Source organism: Mirounga angustirostris, unplaced genomic scaffold (assembly GCF_029215605.1).
Source record: "Mirounga angustirostris isolate CCGP_5_RB_7025 unplaced genomic scaffold, mMirAng1.0.hap1 SCAF_4, whole genome shotgun sequence".
Taxonomy (NCBI): domain Eukaryota; kingdom Metazoa; phylum Chordata; class Mammalia; order Carnivora; family Phocidae; genus Mirounga; species Mirounga angustirostris.
The window spans coordinates 53,139,981-53,161,204 of record NW_026991712.1 but is presented as its reverse complement, the minus strand read 5'-3'; the positions used below and the strand labels follow the sequence as shown (position 1 = coordinate 53,161,204).

Sequence of the window (21,224 nt, the reverse complement as noted above, 5' to 3'; positions counted from 1 at the left end):
GCTTCTTGAGCAGTTTACGCATCATCACTAAAAGGAAAAACAAGCTTTTTTCATTGTAGCATGGCAAAAGTCACCACCTATCCCAAGGTCACTGCTTACAGCTGACAGGTCCCACTAAAATCTGCTTTGGGGGAACTTGGCTGGACATGGATATTCAAAACACAAAACACACAAAGGCAATGAAATATATAAATAAATATACATATAAACAATCTCAAACTCAGAGAAAATATACACATATAATATAAAAAACTGTTTTTCCTTACCCATTTCAGAGTAAATGGCTGACATTATGCTCCATTACTCTCCAACACTTTTGTATTTCTTATAAATGAAAACATTCTCCTATATAACCGCTAAAGTCAGGAAATTAATATTGATACTTTACCATAATTCTCAGGTTCTATTCAAGTTCCTCCAACTATCCCCAAGCATGCACTTTGTAAGAAAAAGAGGCAGTCCTAAATCCAGATCTTGCAAAACAGACAACACCTTTAGTTATCATGTCTCCTTAGTTTCGTTCTATCAGAACAGTCCTTGGTCTTTCCTTGACTATCATAAGCATGATACTTTCAATGTTTACAGGCCATTTATTTTGCATAATGTTCTTCAGTGTGGGTTCGTCTGATGCTTCTTCATGATTAGGTACCTGTTATACATCTTAGGCAGGAATACCACACAAGCGATGATGCGTTCTCATTTTATCCTATTCAAGTGACACATGATTTGTATTTGTACCATTACTGGTGACATTAACTTCAATCACTTGTTTAAGTTCCTGTCTGCTTGGCTTCTGCACTGTGAAATTACTTTTAATAAATATTTTGTGAGGAGGCTTTGAGATTATATACCACTCCTCATCAAACTATTAACTTATTCACTACTTTTTTTATACCTGTTTGAACTCATGGTTTCCTACTTTATTGAATACATTATAGTCTATGCTTCATTTTCTTGCTCAAATTGCCCCACCTTTTTCCAGTGGGAGCCCCAACAAGGTGGTGTCTGTGTTCCCATCATTCCTTGAGCACTTCTTTATTTCAGGCTCTAAAAGAGGTTCTGGGCTCATCTTGTATTTTCCCTACCTCATTACTGAAGTCAACCAATTCTCCAAGGACCTCTGAAGAAGAGTACTTAGAAACTAAGATCTGAATGCTAGATGTACTCAATGCTTTTGGGATGCCACTGCTCCCAGGCTCTCTCAGTGGACAAAACTAGGAATATATGTATTTGAATATCTCTCCCTCTCTCTTTCTTTCTCTCTCATCCGTTCATTGAAAACCATGAGTTCATACCCCAATCTTCAATTCCAGACCAACACCATTATCCTTAGTATTTTCTTACTTGATCAATCAATGTAATGATTCCTCCATGGCTGACTCAACTACCTCCAACCATGTGGAGGCCCCATGCCAGACAGCTCCTTCATACGAACACACTCCTCACCTTGCTGAGGCTCTGACACCCCACCCGGGCCACCGCGAATCTATTCATGCACCGGCACCGTGCACAACCTTGCTCAATCCCACCTAATAGCTTTTGGACCAAACTGAACAGGGCTCAATTCCTAGTCTCTGGGCTGTGCCCGTGACCTCCTGCTCTCTAGGTATACATCTTAATATAAACTGGGGCTCCAGACTACAGATTTTGTTAGCCTCTTCTCAAGAACAATGAGCCCTACTACAGCCAAGGGCTTTAAAAGCTGTGAATCTAACACTCTCCCACTACCTCAGATGGGGCATCCTTACTCTCTGTTACCATATAAGAACCACAGGCCTGGCCAGCTTCCTAGCAGACCTAGAGTGTGTCAGGCCACACCTTCATCATGCCTACTGCTGTAAGTTTTCTTCTCTTTCTGGCCCATAGACATTTAAATCTTGTTTTGAGCACTGTTATATCTTCACAGATTTCTCTTTTTGTACTTTATGTAACATTGTTATCTATTTGGAATACAGAAAACGAGACAGAATCTGGGAAGAGTTAAGAAATGGGAGAGAGGTTCTGTATCTTTGAACAGGATGATAATATAGGTAGAAAGGGTCATAAAAAGTTAAAGTGCCAGGGCACCTGGGTGGCTCAGTTGGTTAGGCGACTGCCTTCGGCTCAGGTCATGATCCTGGAGTCCCAGGATCGAGTCCCGCATCGGGCTCCCTGCTCAGCAGGGGGTCTGCTTCTCCCTCTGCCCTCTTCCCTCTCGTGCTCTCTCTCTCTCATTCTCTCTCTCTCAAATAAATAAATAAAATCTTTAAAAAAAAAAAAGTTAAAGTGCCAAAATCTTTTTAAGAAGCAGTATGGAATTAGACTCCTTTGTGGTAATTTTTATTATGATGATTATAAGGTCTGTGGGAGAGAGTGAGAAGGCTGCTGCTTGAGGGGCTCCATGCGTCTGGCCCTCAGCTTTGCAGGATGGTACACCCAGAGCTGATGGGCTCTCAGCACCTGCACTGATCCTACTTCAATGGCTTCACTGTGATGCTGACAAAGGTAAAGCTTCAGGCCCATTTGCCTGTGCTCGTCTGCCGTGGAAGCAATTTCATATTTGCCATTTTGTATTCTTTTTCTCAAAGAGAGCCCCCCTAATTCTAAAAAAAAAAAATGTTTACAATTTTGGATCCGTCCCTCACAAATTCTGGATCTGTCCCTGCAAGGAACTTATGGTTAAATCACAATGCAAATTTCCAATGAAGGAAGGTAATTTTCTAGAGAGCATTCCAGTTGTCAGTGGACAGAGGTGTTAGGAGGCTGAATAAATCTTCAGAAGGTTGCTTAGGTTGCTTAGGGAGCCAAGAGAGATGGGTGGTCTTGGGGGTTAGTTTGTGTAGACCGTGTAAATTTCAAAGCCCTTCTCACCCACCGACAGAGTGTGTCTATAATTCCTGTGTGGTCGGGGGCGCCTGGGTGGCTCAGTCGGTTAAGCGTCAGACTCTTTATTTCGGCTCAGGTTAGGATCTGAGGGTGGTGAGATGCAGCCTGCTTGAGATTCTCTCTCCCCCTCTTCCTCTGCCCTGGTCGCTTCTCTCATGCGCATGTGCTCTTTCTCTCAAATGAATAATAAAAATAAAATAAAAAAATAAAAATTCATGTGTGGTCAGTTCAGTATATCTCTTGACTATCTCTCCCAAAAGAATATTTGATTAATTCTGTCCAAAATCTTACTTAATGGCTTTTTCTTTCTTTAGGATTTTATATATAACCACCTCCTGCCAGTTCTTAATGAACATATTCTTTCTTTGTTAGGGTGTAATATAATTGATTAGGTAACAGCTTTCAAGATTCCTCTACCCTGCTTGCCCCTTGATAAAAATCTGACTATTCCTAATCCTTTCTACTTTATATAACATCATCTCCTAGGGTGGGTTAATTCTATCACCCACTCTACAGATTTGCTGCTTCCAGTTTAGTTCTCTGAAGGCCATCTTGTTTCTAGGTTATAGGGTCATCTATTGTCCCCATGCATTAAGTCTTGAAACTCTAAGCACAATTTGAAATTAAAAATAGTTAAATAATTTAAAAATTGGGGAAAATTCTTACAGAAAGTAGACATGTAAAAAGTTTCTCCCTTTATTATCTTTATTGGGGAAAGCTTCTAGAAGGCTGCAAATAGAAAAGGCACCTAAATTATATTATCCAGACAGCAAAAGAAGAATATCCAGGGCGCCTGGGTGGCTCAGTTGGTTAAGCGACTGCCTTCAGCTCAGGTCATGATCCTGGAGTCCCAGGATCGAGTCCTGCATTGGGCTCTCTGCTCGGCAGGGGGTCTGCTTCTCCCTCTGACCCTCCCCCCTCTCATGTGCTCTCTGTCTCTCTCATTCTCTCTTGTCTCAAATAAATAAATAAATAAATAATCTTAAAAAAAAAAAAAAGCAGAATATCCACAAATAAGCAGAAGATACATTTTACACTTTCTTTAGGTGCAATTTCAAGAGTTGTGGATTAATTCCATTGCAGACAACCACTGCTTTAGATCTACAGCACACAGGGCAGTGTACGTAAAGCAGTAACAGTAGAAGATTTCCTTTCAAAGAGCTCAAATCTAATTCAAGAGTAAAACATACAAATGATTCTGAAGTTATTTTCAAATTATCAGGAATGATAAACAATGACTGAAGATAAGCCAAAGAGGTGAAGCCTGAAAGACATTAATAATAAAAACGACAATGATGATGATGGCTGTCATTTACTGAAGTCCTGCTATGAGACGCCACCTACGGTGGTACTCTTAATATCTACACTTTACAGATGAAGAAACTAAGGTTCAGAGAGGTCTGTCCAAGATCACTTGGCTAATCAAAAGGAAAATTATGGCTCAAATCATTCCTCCACATGAGCTGGGCAAAGGTTGGGGGAGGGGAGGAATCCAGAGGAAATGGAGTGAACAAAGGCACTCAAGGACTACCAGGCTGATTTAGGGAGCAGGCAGTGGAAGGGAGAGGGAAGGAGTCAGCTGGCAGCTGAGAGGAAGACGGGGCTGAGAGGTTCTCGTAAATTTAGCCCTTCGGAGCCGATTTGAGAAGCACACAAGGATCAACAAGGGAGAGCGGTTCTCTTCTCATACAGCATTTTGCAGACCTAGAATCTAAAGACCTGGTGGGAAATGAAAGTCTTTGCAACCAGTAGTGTCATTAAAGAACAGATGACATTGAAGATTTACCCATCATCTAGGAGGTGCCTAGATAAACAAACAAAGATATGAGCAAGACAGTAACAGTTTGGTGTAAGTGCTATGAATGCAACAAACAGGGTGACAACAGAGTAACTGGGGCAGGGGAACAAACTTTAGATAGGGAGATGTTGACCAATGTACCTTTCAGCTGCCCCTCTTCACACAAATAGCAAATATTAATGAATCTCAGTAATTTTTTTCTGAAATATTTAAGAGTGAAATACATATATATGAAATGTACTTCATATATATATATATACACAAATATTCTTTAATAACATGAAACTACGGGGTGCCTGGATGGCTCAGTTGGTTGGGCGACTGCCTTCGGCTCAGGTCATAATCCTGGAGTCCCGGGATCGAGTCCCGCATCTGGCTCCCCGCTCGGCGGGGAGTCTGCTTCTCCCTCTGAACCTCCTCTCTCTCATGCTCTCTCACTCTCTCTCTCTCATTCTCTCTCTCAAATAAATAAACAAATAAATAAATAAAAATCTTAAAAAAAAAAACCCACGAAACTACAAAGGGGTCTCATATTTTTACAAGAAGTGTTCCCTCTTGTAAAACTAGCTGTAAGAAATGTGCCCTTGAAAAGCATCAAAAAGAATATAAACTGAATTCAAAGTCCATGATTTCATAGGGAAGTTTCCAATTAGAAGGAAATATTTGGAACACATTTTGAAAGACTTAGAGAATGGTGGTGTTATAAGGCAATATTTTCATTTCAAAATACAAACAGAGTCTGAAAACTGGCTTCATTAGAACATTTGTTAGTGAAGGTTGTGCTGTTAAAGAATGAGCCCAGGGTATCTGAAATTCCTACAAACTCCAGAAAACCCAGTGCCCTTGTAGCATGTAACCTAAAGGAAGTCGGTTTCCTAAAAGTGGAACACCTTCAGATGGATGCCAGGTGCCCCATGCTCAGAGAGGACAACATGAAAGGTCACAGATGTGAAAATTACAGTGAATCAGTAAGATTCACTCAATATTGATAGCAGATCCTCAGGACTCCAAGATGGAGTCATCCATACCAGTGAAGAAGCAGCAGCTCGTGGTGGTCAAACTAGGAGACCTGCCAAGCTGGATACTGATGTGGGATTTCATCCTAAAGGCACTGCTGGAGCATTTCAAAGAGGTTACTGCTGGTATTACATCAAGTATGTCAATGTGAAGAAAGCAGGTGTCCTTGGGACTTCTATGGTGCTGGGAGCTTATGTGCTTTTCTTTCTTTTTTTTTTTTTTTTTAAAGATTTTATTTATTTGACAGAGAAACAGAGGGAGCACAAGTAGGCAGAGCTGCAGGCAGAGGGAGAAGCAGACTCCCCACTGAGTGGGGAGCCTGACGCAGGACTCGATCCCAGGACCCTGGGATCATGACCTGAGCCGAAGGCAGATGCTTAACGACTGAGCCACCCAGGTGCCTGCTTATGTGCTTTTCAACTACTGTCATCACTACAAGGAACTCAAACATGAGTGGCTAGGCAAGCACCACTGAAGAGGGCCCAGTGTGGAGGCACATTCTGCATTCCTGACCATGACCCTTGCCTGGCACCCTTGAGTTCTTTCATATTCTACTTTAGAATTAACACTCAATAAAAGATGACTTGTACATGGGAGAAAAAAAGATTCACTCAATCTTTCTTTCATTAAAATACTACTACTAACCCAACAACAACAACAGAAAAAAATTATGGAGCAGAAGAGGCTATACTATGGGGTTAAAGTAGTTTAAGCTTTGGGATGTACCGCCCCACCTCCAACCCCCACATTTGCATGGCCCTCTTCCAAGAACCTATAAGGGGCCCTAGCAATGTATTTCTCCAGATCATATGTTTTTGAAAATTTAGAGAAAAATTTCAATTTTCTGAAAGAGGGGCTCCTATATTGTATAAACTTCAGGCTCCAAACCCTGGATCCTCCTGATTGAATGCCTGCCTTGTACTACACACTATACTCAATGCTGGAGATACAAAGATGAACAAGGCTTGCTCCCTCCTGGGAAGAAGCTTAGTGTAAAACAGAAGCAAGAAAAATAATTGCAATGGGATACCTGCTTGGTTATGGATTGTGCAATGGAAACAGAAGCCCAAGGGATGCTCTTTTGTTGTTGTTATTAATCTATTCATTAACAATTTAAACTTATTGAATTTCTTTTTTTTTAATTATGAAAGTCCATTAAATAATCCAACAATACAGAAATGTAGAAAGAAACAGTTAATAATCTCTGTAGAAATCTTTATTACCCCCGAGGCCCAATGAAATGCCACTTGGGTCATGAAGCTGTTCACTCCAGGCTCTTTTAGGTGCTTACATCTTGTAGCATGCATATGACACTTAGAGTAACACAGGAACTTGGGACAGTCAGGAGAACTGAAAGCACCAAAAGTATTCAGGTAATCCATAAGGTTTGCATGTAAGAACATACATAAGGAGATAAGCATGGAAAAAGAGGGGCCAGAGAGTGGGGCTTGGAGTTCTGGGTGAGGTCCTCTAGACTCTATTCCAGATGGGTTTTCAGCAGAATATTACTATAAATAAGCACTTCTATTTATTTATTTATTTATTTATTTATTTATTTATTTATTTATTTATTTAAGAATTTATTTATTTATTTGACAGAGAGAGACACACAGTGAGAGAGGGAACACAAGCAGGGGGAGTGGGAGAAGCAGGCTTCCCGCCGAGCAGAGAGCCCGATGCGGGGCTCCGTCCCAGGACCCTGGGATCATGACCTGAGCCGAACAGCAGATGCTTAACGACTGAGCCACCCAGGCGCCCCTAAGCACTGCTTTTTAGAATGGCAGTTGTGAATGGAGCAGAGTAGGCCGAGTGGAGATGGGAAGAGCTGGCTGAGCCGTTAGGAACAAAAGGTCCTAGAGTCTGGTCCAGTAGTAGCAGCAGAATGAAAAGTAAGGAATGGGCTTAATAGACAAGAGGGAAGAATCAGAACTTCAAAACTGTTTTGCATTTGGTAGTAGGAGGCATAAGAAGGAGCCTTGCATTACTCTGAGGTTTGGTGGAGAATTAGTAACAGTAAAAATTAGTAAGAACTCAAGAGGAAGACTATCTGGTTTTGGGAGGAAGATGGTAAGCTTGCGCTTGGTCTCATTACTTCTGAGATACCAGTAGGTCAAAAAAGTAGAAATGTCTCATTCTTTGCTACTCAGAGTAAAGTGTGGTCCACTGAGCAACAGCATCAGGACCCCCTATGGATTTATTAAACATGCAACACTCCAGGCCACAGACCTGCTGAATCTAATCTGCACTGTAAATCTGCACCGGCCAAGTCCTGGGATCTAACTTGGCCCCAAACTGCTGAGGAAATCACCAAACTTCCTCTCCCCTGGAGGTTAAAACTTCTAAACTTTAGGGCCTGTTCTGTAGATGTGGCTGGTACAAAGGAACTGCAGAAAAAAACAGATGCGTAAAGTGGCGTGGGACCCTTTGAAGACTTCTGCCCATAAAGTATACCAAAGCCAAACAAACACCTGTGGGCCACGTGTACAGTGGGCACAGCCCGCTGACTCATCTGCCCATCCGCCTGTTGCAGCACATAGTTTCCTCTGTATTCAGAGAAGTGATAGTAACATCAAAGAGAAACTAACATACGGGGGTTTTAGCGAACTTGTCAAATTGTAAGAATCTGGGTAGACACAAGAAACGAGAATTGGAGTAGAGTGCCAGAACTATAAAATCAGTATCTCACTCCTCAAAACTCTTTATAAATGCTGATGTTTCCTTATTAATCACATAAGTCAATGCCTCAAGTTCACCACAAGACAGACAACTGTGTGTAAGAAATCACCTCCCAATCTCACGAGAGAAATAAACGTAACTATGACATTTTCTAATATCCAGTTTATACAAATGCATAAAAAATCTTTTCCTTTCCTTTTCAGCTTCTCTGCTAACTAGAAGAGTATTTATGTAATAATGCAATACTGCCTTTTAAACTCGGAATATGATTCGACATGTCAGTTGAATGGGTTAGGAAGTGGACTCTAAGTAAAATAATGCTTGTAACAGCATTGTGTAACCAGTAAAGACCATACCACAGTATGCTACTATATTACCATTAGATATACTCAGACTAGTGACCTAATGACTCAATTATTCTGAGCACCTATCTTATGCCAGGAATTTGGGTAGACACTTTACATGTATAAACCCTTTAGAAACACCTTAAAATCTCAATTGCACAGATTTCTTGGACATTCATATTTGCTTGAAATCTTCAACAAAAGGGGAAAAAATTAAAAGTGACCCTCATTTGTCGAAGGTGCAGAGGCAGTATGTTTACCAACGGTGTGAATTTTACAAGAGGCTCTAAATGAAATGTCACTGTTCCATGGGCATGGACTGCTTCACTCAGTATCAGAACTACTAAGACAAACCATATGACATTGCTGTCCGATGTCAAATTGGCATTTAGCAATCAATAATTGGCCAAATATTGGACTTTCATATGGTTCAGCTTATACTATAATTAGGTAACTTCTTTTGGGCCAACCTATGCTGTAAGTAGACAACAAAGTAGAAAGTAAAGCACAAGGTGTACATCTAAGATTGTTTTCTTTCATGTGGTTGGTTTTCAAAGTACAGACATCTCTCTAATGCTATTGTGACAAGGACTCTTACTGACAACTCTGAAACTTGACTGCCAAGAAAGAACTGAAATTTCACGATGAGCCGCTGGTTAGAGTGTCCTTGTCTGATAATTGCTCCATCATCAGAGAAAAAGTGACAGATAGTGTGACAGGATAGAAATCATCTCCACTGAAAAAAACATTTTTTGTTTGTTTCTTTAGCTGACTGAAAATGTACATGTGATTTTTCATCTTACTGATTATACCTTCTTTGAACTGAAACTCTAAAAACCTAAAATGCAAAGACCTAAGGGTAAATGGTTATCTCATTGTTTAAAATCTATTGCCAAAAAAGCTGACCTGACACAAATAAGAAGCTAACTGTGTTATTTTCAAGATGTCTTATTTCATGTAATCAAATACTGAATGCATGGCCAATTCACGCCTCTGGCCTTAGGGCTAATTTTGTATCATGGCAGGATAATGGGATGAACACGTTCTCCAACAGTTACAGGGAAAAAATACATTGTTATCTGGGAGGTTTTTTTTCTTTTGAAGATACTATATACATCACATTTTAAGTGATCTTATAAAACCTTAAATGGTCAGACAAGGGCCAGCAGAGTAAGGTAAAATTTATTTAACTCACCAATTGCAAAATCCTCCAAGTAGACTATTTCCAAGTTAAAAAAGAAAGAAAGAAAGAAAGAAAAACAGGAAATAAAAAATGGGTGACGTGGAGGAGGGGAATGGGCAAAATTGCCCAAAAGTGAGAGATACAGGCTTCCAGTTATGGAATGAGTAAGTCATGGGAATAAAAGGCCCAGCATTTGGAATATAGTCAATGGTATTGTAATAGTGGTGTATGGGGACAGATGGGAGCTATACTTGTGGTGAGCATAGCGTAATGCACCCGAAGCTAATGTAACATTGCGTGTCAACTATACTGAAATTAAAAAAAAAGTGACAGGGCCCCTGGGTGGCTCAGTTGGTTAAGCCACTGCCTTCGGCTCAGGTCATGATCCTGGAGTCCCAGGATCGAGTCCCGCATGGGGCTCCCTGCTCAGCAGGGGGTCTGCTTCTCCCTCTGACCCTCCCCCCTCTCATGTGCTTTCTCTCTCTCAAATAAATAAATAAAATCTTTAAAAAAAAACAAAAAAAAGGGCGCCTGGGTGGCTCAGATGGTTAAGCGTCTGCCTTCGGCTCAGGTCATGATCCCAGGGTCCTGGGATCGAGCCCCGCGTCGGTCTCCCTGCTCCTTGGGAGCCTGCTTCTCCCTCTGCCTCTCTCTTTCTCTCTCTGTCTCTCATGAATAAATAAATCAAATCTTAAAAAACAAAACAAAAAAAACCCCAAACAACAACAACAACAACAAAAAAGTGACATAGGTTAGTGGTTATATTAGTACAAGACATGAAAAATAGCATAGCACTAGATATAAAGTAAACATTCAAAAATTTTAACAACTATTGCAATGACTACTAATACCACCATTACTATCACTGTAACTATTATTATATGTGCAGAACTGCCTTTGAAATAATAGTTCATTTTATTTTATTTATATATATAAGGTCTTAATTTGGTTTCAGATTTCTTTAGTCCGGTCCAGAGAGTAAATAAGGATTTTTTTTTCCCTAAAAGCAAGAAATTATAAAATTAATTATGTATGCAACACATTACCTTACATGTTGTGATAGTCAATTTTCATAGCAGAATTTGTACAAAATTGGAATCTGAAAACCTGCATTTGAGTGTGGGCTCTGTCACTAGCGCTAACCAAGGAAAAGTTGCTTAAAGACCATGAGCCTTAGTTTCCTTATCCACAAAATAGGGCCAGCCTGTAGCAACAGTAACAGCTAACTTTCAGAGTACAATGCTTCTTCCTTGCCAGGGACTTCTCCAAGCATTTTACAGACATTAACTCAGCTACTAATCCTTCATCTAATGTCTAGCATTAACTTAGTGAAAGGGAGATTGTGTTGGTCAGTCTCCATTTGGCCTCCACCACTTGCCCTGCTCTGCCAGGAAGCTGACCCTGTAGATCAGTCACTGGGGCTCCACTGACACCAGATTTTTCAGTTCAGACAGGGGGAGGCATCAGGAAGTGATGAGAGGCTGGGAGGAGAGAAAGGCTGGGGTATTTCTTCTCCATCTCCTTCTTGATTAAGCAACCCTGTTCTAATTTGTGTATGTTGTGGTGTATGGGGGTGGGGTGGGGATGGGGTGTTCCCCAAGACTAAATCTCCTGTCTTTTCCATGGCTTTTCTCACTGGGTTCAGTAAAGGCCATGTTCTTCTTCAGCCTCTTAGACCCCTTGGTAATGACTTTCTGCTGTTGCCTGTCTTCCCCAACATCACTCTTTTGTTTCCTTAAATCCCTTCCCACATCACCGCAAGGAATTCCTTCATTAAAGTGTCTTGATTTGAAACCTATGAGTGGAATGTTTTTTCTTGCTGGGACCCAGACTCTTAGAGGGATTTACTATTTTAGCATTTCAGTCAACTACTTGTTACTTAGTACAGGGGTACTAAGTACCCCTTAAACAGTGTTTTGTTTTGTTTCATTTCACTTTTAATGAATTGGTATGTTAGGAAATATGATCTTGGATTTCAATTGTTTTAAAAAACTAAAAGGTTTGCGGGCGCCTGGGTGGCTCAGTTGGTTAAGTGACTGCCTTCGGCTCAGGTCATGATCCTGGAGTCCCGGGCTCGAGTCCCGCATCGGGCTCCCTGCTCGGCAGGGAGTCTGCTTCTCCCTCTGACCCTCCCCTGTCTCATGCTCTCTCTCTCTATCTCATTCTCTCTCTCAAATAAATAAATAAAATCTTTAAAAAAAAAAAAACTAAACTAAGGTTTGTTTCTAATTTGAACTAGTTCAATTTTTTTTTTTTTAAAGATTTTATTTATTTATTTGACAGAGAGAGATACAGCGAGAGAGGGAACACAAGCAGGGGGAGTGGGAGAGGGAGAAGCAGGCTTCCCGCGGAGCAGGGAGCCCGATGCGGGGCTCAATCCCAGGACCCTGGGATCATGACCCGAGCTGAAGGCAGAAGCTTAACGACTGAGCCACCCAGGCGCCCCTAGTTCATTTTTTTTTTTTAAACAAATCTCTTTCATTTGGCTCACACTTGAGGGAAAGGGTATAAGGGTATCTGGGATTTAATTAATTAATTAATTTATTTTTGAAGATTTTATTATTTGTCAGAGAGAGAGCACAAGCAGGGGGAGCGGCAGGCAGAGGGAGAAGCAGGCTCCACACAGAGCAAGGAGCCCCATGCGGGACTTGATCCCAGAACCTGGGATCATAACCTGAGCTGAAGACAGACACTTAACTGCCACCCAGGCGTCCCTTGGATTTTTTTTTTTTTTTTTTTTTTTTTTTTTTTTAAGATTTTATTTATTTATTTTTTGAGAGAGAGAGAATGAGAGACAGAGAGCAGGAGAGGGAGGAGGGTCAGAGGGAGAAGCAGACTCCCTGCTGAGCAGGGAGCCCGATGCGGGACTCGATCCCGGGACTCCAGGATCATGACCTGAGCCGAAGGCAGTCGCTTAACCAACTGAGCCACCCAGGCGCCCCCGTCCCTTGGATTTAATTTAGTTCTGGAGTTCAACAAATTAGTCTGGTATAACCAGTTGATGGTTCATGGTTTGGTCTGGTTCAGGTTCAAGCATAAAACCCTAAAATACTGGAAAAGGTGAGTTGAATTAATTGGTTTCTCTGAGTGGAGCTAATGCATACTCTAATTATGGGGATGCATTCCTACAATGGTAGAAACTCAAGGTCATCCTAGTAATAAAACAAAGTTAGTGATTCTCACTTAATGGCTCATCAGCCACTGGATTTCCCAGTGTCTATAGTCCAGCTTCCTAAATAAAATTGTGACAAACTGTATACTCATGTTTTCTTTCTTTCTTTTTTTTTTTTTTAAGATTTTATTTATTTATTTGACAGAGCTAGAGACAATGAGAGAGGGAACACAAGCAGGGGGAGCGGGAGAGGGAGAAGCAGGTTCCCCTCTGAGCAGGGAGCCTGATGAGGGGCTCAATCCCAGGACCCTGGGATCATGACCTGAGCCAAAGGCAGACGCTTAACTGACTGAGCCACCTAGGAACCCCTATACTCATGTTTTCTAAGTACTATTATGCCTCTCTTCTTTTTTTTTCTAAAGAATTCTCTTTTCAATTAGATCAGTATTTCTCAAAGTATAGGCCCCAGACCATCACCTGGAATTTGCTAGATGTGCAAATATTTGATCCCCATCCCAGATCTACTACATTGGAAAATGTGGGGGTGGGCCCAGCAATCTGTGTCTTAACCAGCCCTCCAGGTGATTCTAATGCCCAATAAAGTTTGAGCACCACTGAATTAGATTATATATTTCTTGAAGTCAAATTCTATCTAATATTTCTATGTTGGAATTGGACTCTGCCCAAAGATCATGTTGATATTATTAGCTTCATGTGTGTGACAAGATAGCAGGGGCAACTGATGAAGTGTCCAGAGGCATAAGTGACAGAGTCAGTGTTTGATCTGGGGCAATCTAACTCCAGAGCTTAGCTTACCGACCACAACACTAGAATGCCTCCCTAATGGTCACACAGAGGCAAGATATGAAGCAATATGACACTCTGAGCAAAATCTGAGAAATAATATTCCTGTAAACTTTTTAACCCTCCAACATCCTTAATATGAGAATGCAATACACATTTAGAATAATATATATTTGGGGCGCTTGGGTGGCTTAGTCGTTAAGCGTCTGCCTTGGGCTCAGGTCATGGTCCTAGGGTCCGGGGATCAAGCCCCGCATCAGGCTCCCTGCTCAGCGGGAAGCCTGCTTCTCCCTCTCCCACTCGCCCTGCCTTTGTTCCCTCTCTCGCTGTTGCTGTCTCTCTCTCTCTCTCTCTGTCAAAATAAATAAATTAAAAAAATCTTTAAAAAAAAGAATAATATATATTTGCTTCATTATTTTTATCCAGTAGAAAAAATCAAGATGGAATTTTGTTAATATACATCTAAATTTTCAAGCACAAGTCTCTGGTTATCCTGTAACTTGATAAGTTTTTACATTTTTGCTCTTGAAAGCCAGTTTCTTTGCTTAATGAAAACCAGGCAGAGCTGTATACACCAAGCACAGCTACAGTCTGTGATAAAGCCATGGACACTTAGTTCTAAGCATTCCAAATGTGTTTAATTGTATCTTCTGGCTTTCATATTTTTCTTTCTCTAGGACAATCGGTCTGTTTTAATTATACATGTTTTTGTTTTTGTTTTTCCCCTGGAGTCAGATCTCATAGCTTCCTGAGAAAAGCACAAAATGGACAGGAAAAGCATGGATAGGAGTAGGTGGGGTTGATTTCTAATCTAGGGATTCCCTTAGTCGGAAATGAATGATGTTTCACTACACAGGCACATCTTCAATCTCACAATGAATAATGTATAATGGTTTAGAGAAAGATATAATAAAAGATCCCTATGTTCCAAAGCCAGTAATTTAGGCGTTATGCTAGTTCCTCCCTCTCTCGCCCCCAAACACAATCTGTCACAAAGCCCTCCCGGTTCTAGCTGCCAAACCATTCGCAAACCTGCCTTTTCTTTTTCAGTCTCATTACAACTGCCTTAATTCAGGACCTACACTCTTTGCTGGTCTTCCTCTCTCCTGCTCACCTTTGCCTTTTTGTCACGACAGCGACACTTTTCTTAATGTCATGTTGTTTCCCTATTTTCAGTGTCACCAACAACCCCTCCAACACCCACTTGATTAAGTCATTAACAGGAATGCCTTCTACCTCTTCCTGTTGCCTGGACAATATTCCAGCAATGTGCTGTACAAACCAATCTGTTTCATACTTTCCAGGCTTTGCTTCCCAGCCATTTCCTCTACCTAGAATTCCCTTTCTCCTCCTCAGCCAAGACAGCAATACATGGCATTTCTTTCAAAACATAGCTCAGAGGGAGCTGTCTTAGCCCCAAGATCAGGGACTTCTCTGTCCCTTGCCATCACTATGCCTTGTACATGATCTCACAATTCATCACTGATTATTTTAGTTATTTATTTGTGTGCCTTGTTCAGTTAGGATTTCCAGACATTGTACATAACGCCTAACATGGAATAGGACACATAACTTAAGGATTGATTGCATTCCTCAATATTGTATAACAGTCTTTAGCTATGTTAAATGATATTGGGCATGCACACAACTTGAAAAGTTTTTAACTCTCATGCAAATGTTTTCAAAAGCCAGATGCTTGGAACTGAAACAGTGTTATTGCCTCTGTCACCTATAGCATTTGCTCATTCTTTGTCTTCAGTCATGAAGTGCAAAAAATTATTTCACCTGGGGCGCCTGGGTGGCTCAGTCGGTTAAGCGTCTGCCTTCGGCTCGGGTCGTGATCCCGGGGTCGTGGGATTGAGTCCCGCATCGGGCTCCCTGCTGGGCGGGAGCCTGCTTCTCTCCCTCTGCCTCTGCCTCTCTCTCTCTCTGACTTTCATGAATAAATTAAAAAAAAATTAAAAAAAAAAATTTCACCTACCACAAAAATCTTCTTCCTGTTGTTGGAGTTATAGTAGTATGGCATAAAGTAATCATAGAGAAAATTTAGCTGGTCAACCTATTTGCCTTATTCTGCTCTAATCACGTGTTTTAGGTTTTAGTCCAGATATGTCGAGGTGTGTCCAAGAATTTGACCTTGAAAATGAACTTGAACTGACTCAATTATTAGGTGTAGCTATTAACCTCAACAGTCATAAAAGTTTGAGATATAAAACAAAATGCAAACGTATTAATTAACAATAAAAGATACAGACATGTTTAGAGACCTTGCTATTCATATCCACTCCTGTCTTAAATAGGAGGTAAAATTAGAAATCAGAGGGCCACTTGTTGAATGTGGACTCATAACAAAGGGACACTGGCCAGTCTTATGAGACATTTCTTCCAGACCAAAAAAAAAAAAAGCCAGATGAAATATTCCTGACTTCACTGTAACAGAGTCCACTTACTCTCCAGGACCTGGACACACTGCATCTGGTAGGGTAAATGACTTTCTCCTGACCAGTGCAGGAGAAACACTACCAACTCTTCTGTTTGGGGAGATGAGTTTGGTTTTTCCCACTGCCTAGATTCTTGCAGTCTGCTAACAATTTTGACTTGTTTTGTTTTGTTTAAGACAGGGCAGAATAAATAGGTGACCTCAGAACTCCCCCCTTGACAGTTTGCTACTCAGCCTTTTGTCTTGGCCTGGCCTTGTTCTCCTAGTTATGATTTTTACTTCCTCTCAATCACCTTACATGTAGATGGGGGAATAAGGCAATCACTCTGGTAAGACTTGGATGGTCGCAGTTTTCTCAGGCATTCAGTTACAACCGGTTTCTTCTATAGAAGACAGGTCTTATCTTCCATATTTTTATACTTTCCGATTTTTGATCCTAGGCAATAGCATTCTGGAAGTACCTCACAGTAGTTCCCTAGATAGTGACTAGACTCCACACATGATGGTTTTGACAACTACAGTCCCAAGATAATGTTTTGAAAAGGAAGAGGCAAAATTAAACACAAAGAGCTGAATCTTTCTCACACTGACCCTCCAAAACATTTCTCTTTCTGCCTCAACTCAAAAGCAGATGGGAGGTGACCTTCATAAAGTTATATTGGGTAGAAGAATTACTCACTGCCAGAGGCTAGTAGAGAGGCTCTCTGTTCACATCATCTCCCCTGTGGTTTCCCGCAGTCACAGAGGCTCAGAAGAGAGTGTGTGTACAGGTATTCTCTGCGTAGCCCAGGAGTTGACTTCATTTTTTTTTTTTAATTCTACTCTTGGGATGACCGACTTCTTGTCCAAGGTTGGCCACAATTATTCATGGCCTTGAAGGGCATAACTTGTGCATTATCTGCATTATGTTTCACACCTGTATAAGAGAGATAAAAAAAATACTTGGTTTTGATCTACTATATAGATACAAAGCAATGTCAGCTTCTCAGAAAAAAGAAATTATTCAATGTATTTTTTTTAAAGATTTTATTTATTTATTTGCCAGAGAGAGAGAGAGCACAAGCAGGGAGACCTGTAGGCAGAGCAGGCAGAGGGAGAAGCAGGCTCCCCACTGAGCAAGGAGCCCGATGCGGGACTTGATCCCAGTACCCTGGGATCATGACCTGAGCCGAAGACAGATGCTTAACTGACTGAGACATCCAGGCGTCCCTTCAATGTATTTTTTTTAAAGGTTTTAATCCTAGTTGCTCTATTTTGGGCACTTTTCTGAAATGTGATTCCAATTATTTATATAATACAAAAAAAAAAACCCTAAGCTTCTTTCAGTATATGACTCACAACTCACTACCCACACACAACTTTTAAAATTATCTTTACACAATATTAGCATATTTTGGTGCTTAACTATACTATAGCTGGCCACTTAGAAATCTGAACACTCTCCGTTGTTCCTGTGAGGAGCATTTGTTTTGGGGACCCTTTTCAATAGATTCATTCACCCTCCCACCAACGTAGATTCTTGATTCTTCCCCCTCCTCATCATAAAATACTTAGAAAGGTTGCTTATACGTCTGTATAAGCATAGGAATGATATAAAGAACACTAGAGAAAAGGGGCCTTAAAGAAGTTCATGAATTTTACAGAGTACATTGACATGTAACACATGAATAGCAAAATAAAGAGAGTAAGTCACTATAAAAAAATTAGTAGATTGGATTGAGATTGTATGTTTTAGGGATAAGCGTATTTAGGGTTCATAAGAAGAGATGAGGCAGCTAGGACTGACTTCCCTGTGTGAAATGGGTGGCAGTATAAACCAGGTAAAGGGATGGGTGTTGCAGCCAGATAGGCCTGGGCTCACAGTCCGGCTCTCCCACCAACATGCCACATGACTAGAGGGCTGACCACATCCTTTGGACTGTTGGCATTTAACCAATCTAAGCCTCCATTTCCTCCTCTGTAGAATGGGGTTACTAATACCTTCTTCTTTGTTGATTAAATGATATAAAGCACAGAGAAGTACCAGGCACAGTACCTGGACTTAGCGAGAGCTCAACAAATAGCTGTGTTTTAAAATACAATGCTTTCTATTTATTCAAAGAGTTTTCAGATAAATCATCTCACTTGATCTGGACATCAATTTGGTAGAGAAGATGACCAGGTATTACATATCCCTTACAACCCCCTATACACACACATTCATCTTCCAGTTGGATGAGGAAACAGACACACAAAATGGAAATGACTTGCTTAGGCTTAGTAACTGCATCAGCACAAAAACTGGTCTAGAACTCTTTTCTACCCTGTCTCACCAAATAGGAGGCAATCTATCTCAGTTCCAGACAGAGTGGCACCATATATGCAATTACTGTTCTCTGACCAGCCTAGGAAAACTTTATAGAAAACATGAAAAATTTCAAGAACTATTTGAGTGGAGAGGAAAAGGTGACTCTTAGATGAGTGAAGGTTTGGTGCTTAGCCCTGCTTGGGGGAAAAGCTCACCAGGGGTATATTCTAAGGGGATGGATCCTCAATATATGGCTGACAATAGTAGAGTTATATCAATTTCTTCTGCAAGTAGGACATTACCCACTCAGAACTGTAGTAAAGACTTACTCGGTTAAAATGCATGAAGGAATTTATACGTGGAGCTCTTACAGAGCTGAGATTCTGGAAGTAAAGAAAGTGGAAAAATTATGGAGCTCCATTCTTTTTCCCTTTAATATATGCTATCCCAGATTCTGTAATAATTCTTTTATTAGATTACCTGAATTTATGTTAGGGATTCACTCAAGTTAATAAGCATCCATTTTTAAGGAACACATAGTTCTGAAGTTTACTTATTGACCAGCCATTTATAGATTATTATGTTGTTTAGGGGCGCCTGGGTGGCTCAGTCGTTAAACGTCTGCCTTTGGTTCAGGTCATGATCCCAGGGTCCTGGGATCGAGCCCTGCATCGGGCTCCCTGCACAGCAGGAAGCCTGCTTCTCCCTCTCCCACTCCCCCTGCTTGTGTTCCCTCTCTCACCGTGTCTCTCTGTCAAATAAAAATAAATAAATAAATAAATAAATAAATCTTTTTTAAAAAGTCCTAGACTAATATGTTGTTTAGTCAGATTGCTTTCCTAACTTTTAAATGACACTGAGGAAAAACTAGAATCATTTTGGCAAGGAGAGGAGGCAGATAATTAGAGGGTAAAGAGCAATTTGGGGTGTATACAAAATTGGGTTTAATTAACTAGTAGCTGCCCAGGTAATCTAAAAGCCCAGGACTTTTAGGGCTGAGAGCTGCACAGAAGGAGACAGTAGAATCTCAAAATTATTGTATGGCAAAATAATTTTCCAGAGTTATGCCTATATCTAGAGAAAGCATGGAAATATTTTTATTCTTTATATTCCTCTTGTATAAGGGGGCCCTTATGCTTCCTGTAACCTTAAGGTATGGTACCACTCACTAATATCTGACCATATAATACTGACTACATATAATAAACAGATATTTTTGGGCTGGCCTGGGAAGTTATATTATTTCTATGGGAAAATTATTCCCAAGTTTTAAGTAAGCAGCCTACAAATGACATTTTTTAAACCTAGGAAGTGTCTGTTTATATTATACACATTGATATAGAATACTAATATTTTTAAATAAGAAAGAGGCAATTGTAACAGCCTTTATTCCTTAGCTCTCTCTGAATTGAGTACACGTCTTGATTTTCTACTGTTATTGACCAGTGTGTTTACAAATGTAATGAAACAGTAGTAGAAACTGATATGTTTTACATATTTTTAAGGATAGCTCCAATTGGGACACCTAGGTGGCTCAGTCGGTTAAGCGTCTGCCTTGGGCTCAGGCCATGACCCCAGGGTTCTAGGATCGAGTCCCACGTAGGGCCCTGTACTCAGCAGGGAGCCTGCTCCTCCCTCTGCCTGCAGCAACCCCTGCTTGTGTGCTCTCTCTGACAAATAAACAAATAAAATCTTAAAGAAAGAAAAAAAAGGACAGTTACAGTTGTTTAATTGCGCCAAATTGGTTTAGAGGAATTGTTCAAAGTAAGAAGACCATCCTTTGAAAATATTTAATGTTTCACAAAATAGACTGCTGAATAAAGTCATATATTTTAAAAAATATAGACAACAGTACCTATTGTAATCCGTGCTGGTCATCAAACTATCATAAAGATATATGATTTCTTTTTCTAAATACTCCATTTTTCTGTATTTGCAAACCTGAGTGAAAATCCCCAAATATGCATGGCACCAAATTCAGTACAGAAATTTTCAGAGCAAATGACATTTATTTGGCATTACTCTTATCCTTGCTGACCTCCTTCATTTTTCACTGAATTTAAATCAAAGTTACAAAATTTATGAGTTGATCTGAGCCAGCTTCTAAAGTATCACATTAACACTGAAGGCATTTAAATACAAGGATTTAGACCAATACATCATCACTCAGTACATTTCAGGCCTCTCCCTGTTCATTTTAGTCCAGGTTACCATTATCTCTTACCTGGCATTTTGCCTCTGAAATTGGTTTCTTTGCTTTCCCTGTGCCATCTGCAATCAAGCCCCAAGACAGTGGCCAAAGCGATATTTTTAAATAAATTAGATCATGTCACTTTCCAGCTTAAATTTCTCCTGGTGCTGCCCATTGCAAAAAAATAAAATAAAATAAAATAATAAAATTCAAACTTCCTCCCATAGCCTATCAGGATCTACACGACTTAGTTTACCTTTTTTTCCTGGTCCTTCTTCCACTCATTTCTATATTCCAACCCCACTGGTTTCTCTGTGTTTCTCAAGGAAATCTAGTCTGTCCTCTACCCAGGTCTTTGGCACTGTAACTTCCATCAGGAATGTCTTGGCTCTTGGATTTCACAAATTTGGATTCTTTTCTCTCTTTAGATCTTAGCCATTCCCTGCTTGTCTCTGTAATGTTGCCCCAAACCACCCAGTTCCTCTTTAGAATATGATCCTGTCTTAT

At 40.5% G+C, this 21,224-nt stretch overlaps 1 long non-coding RNA gene and 1 pseudogene across 3 annotated transcripts in view; one reads left to right on the top strand and one right to left on the bottom strand.

Moving 5' to 3' along the window:
- The window catches only part of LOC123858951 (uncharacterized), a 95,608-nt gene that overhangs the window by 32,497 nt on the left and 41,887 nt on the right, over positions 1–21,224 (bottom strand). For 2 of the 3 annotated variants that reach the window (XR_010410630.1, XR_010410629.1), the window contains exons 4-5: positions 16,919–17,155; positions 15,585–15,732 (exon numbers count right to left, since the gene is read on the bottom strand). This is a non-coding gene — a long non-coding RNA (uncharacterized LOC123858951). The remainder of the gene's footprint in view (positions 1–15,584; positions 15,733–16,918; positions 17,156–21,224) is intronic. The other variant, XR_006794308.3, reaches the window with a different exon arrangement.
- Positions 5,676–6,155, top strand: LOC123858600 (ATP synthase subunit f, mitochondrial-like; annotated as a pseudogene).